The 7124-nt window shown below is 32.4% G+C and overlaps 1 long non-coding RNA gene across 1 annotated transcript; it reads right to left on the bottom strand.

The window, feature by feature from the left end:
- Positions 1-2128: 2128 nt before the first annotated feature.
- On the bottom strand, positions 2129-6735 carry LOC124364085. Its single transcript, XR_006922575.1, has 2 exons — positions 6609-6735; positions 2129-4150 (listed from the first exon to the last, which is right to left on the bottom strand). It is a non-coding gene; the product is annotated as an uncharacterized LOC124364085 (long non-coding RNA).
- Between the last annotated feature and the right edge of the window lie 389 nt (positions 6736-7124).

Here is a 7124-nt window from a genome sequence, read left to right as displayed (position 1 = left end):
ATAATAATCAAGATGATTTCATGTTATATACGTTTAAGAATTTTACTGGTCTTGTCCTAGGTATTTTGAATAATAGATGGCATATTTCATCTTACATCTATCCCACTTTAAACATTATATATTTCTTTAATCATTTGTCTGATTTCAATTAAATTGTTTCTAAGTAATTTTTTTTCGTTCTCGACAAATTGTATAGTTATGTATAATAGTGAAGTTAACTGCCGGCCCAGCAAATACGAGTTTCGTGTTTCTATTGTCCTTCTGAACAAAACAATGAAAAGTTTCAATTAGCGGAAATGACAAATAACAAAGTTATTAAACATAAATTGTAGAACTACTTTTCTCGCGCGGAGTAATATTTCATTGTTCTACGTGCATCACGTGATAGGTGATGATCGTAAGTTAACCTACTATTGGTTGTTGCTGACGTCATCCTTTACACTGTCTATGGATGCGTATATTCACAATAATGTTGAAATTGAGGAATTGTAAAAAAATAAAAAGATTTTCTTAATTTAATTTATTTACACCATTTAAGAATAAAATTTCACATAAGCATGACATAAATTCCGACAAAAGATGCGAAATATCCCTCGAGGTAGTACCTATAAGTAAAAAATAAAATTCTAAATGGTCAGATCACGAATGTCAGCTGCGTTATAGGAAAATGCAAGTTGAAAAAATACAAATATTTTAAATTCACCTAACTATAACTTCATGCTTTATTGAAAGAAAATTAGTTCCACTTTGAATGTAATAAAAAAACGTTATTTGTCATTTTAATGACCTAAAAATCTTTTATTTTTTCAGAGAAACAATACAAATTGAATGAAACTTTGAACAAACCAATAACTAGTGTAAAAAACAAGTTTAATAACTAAGCAAAGCTAATGTAACTATAACTTCGGACTGTAGTGTTATAAGCTTTCAACAATACCGTCCAATCGAATATCTATAGTTTTGAATACAACATTTGAACTGACTTAAATATTGTAGAATATATCTTGTTTTCTCCACTTTAAGATAAGATCATAATTAATAAGCTCTGCTATCCACATCTCATCAACAACCGCCTCCCCACTATACAGCGTAATCTAATCTACACCTTAGTTTCTCCTTCTTCCTGGAATTTCATCTATAACCTTCCATTGTTTAGAAATGTCGTTGCCACCATTAATTAGTCTATTTGCCAAATAGTTGTTTTTTATTAAAAATTTAATTTTTCAATATTTTACAATATCTATGGTAATTTTTAAAAACATCGTCATAAGATCTTTTTTATAAATTTGTTTCTTAGTGTTAATTTTACTTAAGAGATCTTTAGTTATCCATGGACTAATCTGTTTAGCTTTATTTAAATAATTATTATCAATTATTTCCTTTATAACTAAATTATAATGCATTTTGTATTTACAACTTTCTATATATTTTGTACACTTTCTCTACTTTTATTACCTAGGCCTAGTATTACAAGTCCTAATAGGCAATGTTTCTTTAATTTAAATGATCCTAAAAAATGCAAACTTCGATTAAGAAACCTAGTGGTAAATATTTTTTCACTTCATAATTTCCGGCGGCATAGTTGGCAACACTGGAGCTTTGGAGTGAGTCATCCTTCGAACAGGAAACGCTCCGCCCCACACACACGTAACACGAAAGGTGTTTTGTTCACGTTGTAGATGCAATAGGCAGTATTGTAGTAGGTGGTTTGTTTGAGTAATACGTTCTTAGTACACATTCCCGCTCTGGTTGTTGAAGTGCTCAGATCGTTGACTTGTAATTTTAGGTTAAACCTCTGTGCATACGTCCAGATCAATTACTCTGGTAGTGGTAACTACTTTGTGTATAACTGTTTGTCTAACATCACACTGACCTCTAACTCAAACTAGAAATATTTAATACTTTATATATTTTGTAAATATCTTAACATATAAGCTATTAACTTTGAGCCTGTTCAGGCTGGACCTGTCATGTCGACAGGTTCAGCCTCGCCCATGGAAGCTCATGTCGAGAGCGACATGGAAATACAAAAGGCAGTAAGTACTATTTTGCCCACAGATCATGACTATTCTAACCTAAATCTAAATAACAGGGGAAACAAAAGGGTACAAGAAAATAATGACACAGATTGTTCAGAACAAATTCAATCTACCAATGATTTTAATCCACCACTTAAAAAGCCTCACATACAACGTCTCTATAAACCTGAAAATTCAGGACCTTTTGAGGTAATCATACAGGATAAAAAAAAGAACAAAATAAACCCATTTACAGTAGGAAAAATACTTAAAAAACATCATATGGACATTGACCACATTACACGAGCTGGTAAGAATATATCTGTTATTTGTAAAAACTATATAGCAGCCAATAATTTAGTAAATTCACCACATCTGTTAGAATTTAATGTATTTGTACCCTCAATTAGAGTACACACTCTCGGTGTAGTCTATGCAGAGCCCGAGGTAAGTGAATTAGAAATTTTATCTGAGGCATCGTCAATATACCCAATCATTCAGGCTGAAAGGATCAGACGTAGAGTGTATGGTAATGACCAACTCACTAACACTCATTTTGTTAAAATAACCTTCGAGGCTGAAAAATTACCAGATTTTGTGTACCTTAATTATGTTCGTATGAAGGTAGACCCCTACATGATCAGAGTGAAACAATGTTATCGTTGTTTTGCCTATGGACACGTAGCGAACTCACCTTGTAATAAACCTAGAATATGTAGGGACTGTGCTGGACCCTTCCACACAGATCCTTGTCAGGCTCCCCGCAAGTGTGTTCACTGCGGTGATTCACATAGCAGTAACTCTAAATATTGCCCAGAGTATATAAGGCAAAAAAATATTAAAGATCGGATGAGTCTCATGAAAGAAGGTTATCATGTGGCAGCACAGTATTTTCCTATTACTTATAAAAAACAAGGTAAACCATCTCGATTACTAGGCCTATCTTATTCACAGGTCGCCCAATTAGACTTCACTGATGATGAAATCTACCCAACACTACCAAGCTCACAGGCATCAACACCTATCAGTCAATTAAATGTAAGTAATAGGTATACACCACTGCTTGCAGTCTCAGAACCAAGTTCATCCAGCCAGCAACCGTTTTCTTCACAGTTTAAGGTTAGTAGAACTAGCTATCGTAGGCCCATCAGAAATAGTAGTTTATATAAACCTAAAGAAATAAGTAGGCCTATTGTAGATAAAACCAATCCGCCTACCAAACCAGTTCAGGATGATAGACTTAGTGTTCAGGATAAGTCCCACCTCACATCACTTCTGAAAATAAAAATTGAGGAAATTAGAAATAAATTGAACTCTACAAACATCACCAATCTCAAACAAGTTGATGAAATCTTACTAAGCTATTTAAAGACTGGTACAACAGTTCAACAGAAAATAAATTCACCAAATATCAAAATAAAATCTACTCCTGGAACATCGCCAGGTAACAAACAGTTAGGCCTATCTCAACAAACGAAATTAGTAAATAAGAATGGTAACAAATAAACTTAACATAGTACAGTGGAATGCAAGGTCTCTTAAGCCTAAATGGCCTGAGGTCATGCATTTATTTACAAAAAAGGAGATCCACATAGGTATTATCCAAGAATCTTGGTTACAAAATAATGATAACCTATTAGATAATAATTACATTGTACATAACCTTAACAGACCTGATGGATATGGAGGAACCTCCTTCATTATACATAAGTCAATTTCATATAATGTTGTTACAGAATACAACGATAACTATACACAAATGCAAGCAATACAGGTAAATAATTACAAGAGACCTATTATCATTTATAATATTTACTGCACAAATAATAAGATTAGGAATAGTTTTTGGCACGAACTATTTAACCAAGATGAAGGTTATACTTTGTTATGTGGTGATTTTAATGCCCATCACCCTTATTGGAATTCGAGCAAAGCAAATCACAGAGGTAATATAATTTTCAATGAGTATAATGAATCAAAATTCATACTATTAAATAATAAAAACCATACAACATTACCAACCCTTCACCACCAAGCATCTACAATAGATCTGACCTTCGCCACACCCAATCTTCATGCCTTAGTAGACGTATGGGAGGTAGGTAATGATTCGTTAGGCAGCAATCACCTGCCTATATTCATGCAATTTAATATTAATTCCCTATCTAATGACTCCAATGTACATACAAGTTATTTTAATACTAATAATAAATGGAACTTTAAAAAGGCAAATTGGTCTCTATATACAGAGACTGTTGAAAAATTGACTAATGAACTGCCAGACATCCCATTGGAAAAACAATGGGATGAAATGTTTAGTATAATTAAATTAGCAGCAGACAAAGCAATACCAAAGTACAATACAGCAATTAATAGGCCTAAATTTACACCAAAACAATGGTGGAATGAAGCTTGCTCTCAAGCTGTTGCCAGCAGAAGGCTTGCATTTAGTAAATTTAAAAACTGTATGACTGCTCTCAATTATCAAAACTATCAAGCTGCACAAATTAAAGCTAGGGAAGTAATTAGAATAGCTAAAAAACAAGGTTGGGAAAATTTATGTCAAAAAATTAATGACAAAAATAACTCCTCATTTGCATGGAAAATAATTAAAAAACTTAAAACTAATAATAAGGCAAATACAATTTCTTCAATCTTTGAAGACAACGATCTTTGTGACAAATTCATGTGCCATATAGTTCCGGATTCAGTTCCCATGGAAAGCGAGATAATTATTCCCAGGTACACCTTCTATGAAAATGCTTCTCCTATAGAAACTAATTTTAGTATTAAAGAACTAAATGTAGCCATAGATTTTAAGAGGAAAGATACAACACCTGGTTTAGATGGAGTATCTTACAGCATGTTAAGACATCTACCACTCGTTGCTCGATTATATATCCTAAATATATTCAATAATATATGGAATGGAAGTATAGAATTACCAAGTAAGTGGAAACAAAGCAGAATTATAGCCATCTTGAAACCGGAAAAAAATAAACATTTGGAGACTTCATATAGGCCTATATCGTTAATACCCTGCATACTAAAATTATTTAATAGAATTATTAAAAGTAGACTGGAATGGTTTGTTGAAAACTCTAACATTCTACCAAATACCCAATATGGATTTAGGAAAAGAATAGGATGTAATGATTATTTAATTAATTTTGTTTCAGAAATTCAAACTGCACTGACTTACAATGAAACTACTATTGCTGCCTCTTTAGATTTATCAAATGCTTATGATACAGTACACATACCAGAATTAATAGAAAAGCTGAAGTGTTATAATATTCCATGTAAATTTATTTCCCATATTAATTCATGGCTAATCAATAGACAATTAATTTTAATTAGCTCTAAGTCAACTATAACTAGGGTCACTAATAAAGGATTACCGCAAGGTAGTGTTCTAAGTCCCTTGTTGTTCGCACTGTACATAGCACACATTAATGATTATATTCCTAATTATGTAAAATCACTTCAATTTGCAGATGACATTGTGTTATACTCCTCTGGAAAACATATCGAGGCAGTCTACACAAACATGCAACACACCCTCAGCACTGTACAATCAAACTTCAGTCAACTCCATCTAGAATTCAATGCAACCAAAAGTAAGGTAATAATATTCACACGAAAAAAAAACATTAACACCGATAAACTAATTACAATTAATAATCAAATAATACCTGTAGTAAGTTCTATTAAACTATTAGGTATGATTATAGACAATAAGTTAGATTTCAAAATTCATATTAATAAATTGTTTGTAAAATGCCAAAAAGACATTGATATAATAAAGTCTGTAGTTTGTGGCATTAACGGTGCAACACCTGAGTTTGCACTAATTATATATAAAAGCTTAATAAGAGCAAAATTAGATTATGGAGCATTTCTTTATGGACATGCATGTAGAAAAGAATTAAAAAAACTAGATTCAATCCAAAACCAAGCCATAAGAATATCATTAGGCGCTTTTAAAACAACACCAATTATTGCTCTACAAGCAGAAGCCGGTATTCAATCCTTAAGCAACAGAAGAAAGTTTCTGTGTGATAAATTGATTTATAAAATCATAACTCATGAAAATCATCCAGCATACAGAAGTTTAATGTTTCTTAAAATGTTGACAGACTGTATGCCATACTGGAAGAAAAAAAATCAGCCACTGTACATACAATCTATATCAAAAATTCATTCCTTAGATTTAAATATATTAAAAAAGGAAAGTTACAAAACCTTTTGGGATTTCAACTATCCAATATTAATGATGACCAACAATATTAAATTTAAGCACAACATAGACAATCCACATACTTCAAAAAAGGTAAGCAATAGCACAATTACCAAACAAACCTTTTTGGAACTAATCAATACCAACTATGAACAACATTTGCACTTCTACACTGATGGATCAAAATCCACATTGGGGACAGGTGCAGCTTACTATGTCCCAGAGCTGGACATCATAGGTAAGTTTTCATTAGAAAATCAGGTTTCCAGTTACTCAGCTGAACTACTTGCTATTTTAAAAGCAACACAAACCTTTAATTCAATAGAACAACAAGATATAGTAATATTTACCGATTCACAAGCAGCTATACAAGCACTCGATAAAGTCTATAACAGCTATAAAGGAGAAGGCATACCAGTAAGTATTATCTATGAAGTTATTAAAAGTGGTAAAAATGTAACATTCCAATGGATCCCGGGACACTCAGGTATTTATTGTAATGAATACGTAGATAGCCTAGCCAAAGACTCAATAATAAACGGCAACAAGATAACAAATATTTACATTCCACCAGATGATTTCAAAGCCTACCAACGGAGAAAGTCTGCAGCAGAAAATGAACAGGAGTACCAACTATCACAAAAAGCGCAATGGTATAAGCAAATTCAGACAACGACTATTCATAATCGATGGTATAGTATTGCAGACTTCAACAGAAGAGAAGTGGTAAATATAATAAGATTAAGGTTTGGACATGCTAAGGTAAACGCTAGACTATATAATATAAAAAAATATTTCACACCATTGTGTCTAAGCTGCACTCAAGCTCAACGAGAAACACTAGACCATGTAATTTTACAATGCCC

The sequence above is a fragment of the Homalodisca vitripennis genome, chromosome 6 (genome assembly GCF_021130785.1).
Source record: "Homalodisca vitripennis isolate AUS2020 chromosome 6, UT_GWSS_2.1, whole genome shotgun sequence".
NCBI lineage: Eukaryota > Metazoa > Arthropoda > Insecta > Hemiptera > Cicadellidae > Homalodisca > Homalodisca vitripennis.
The sequence above is the reverse complement of the archived record's forward strand: the minus strand, read 5'-3'. Positions and strand labels throughout refer to the sequence as shown.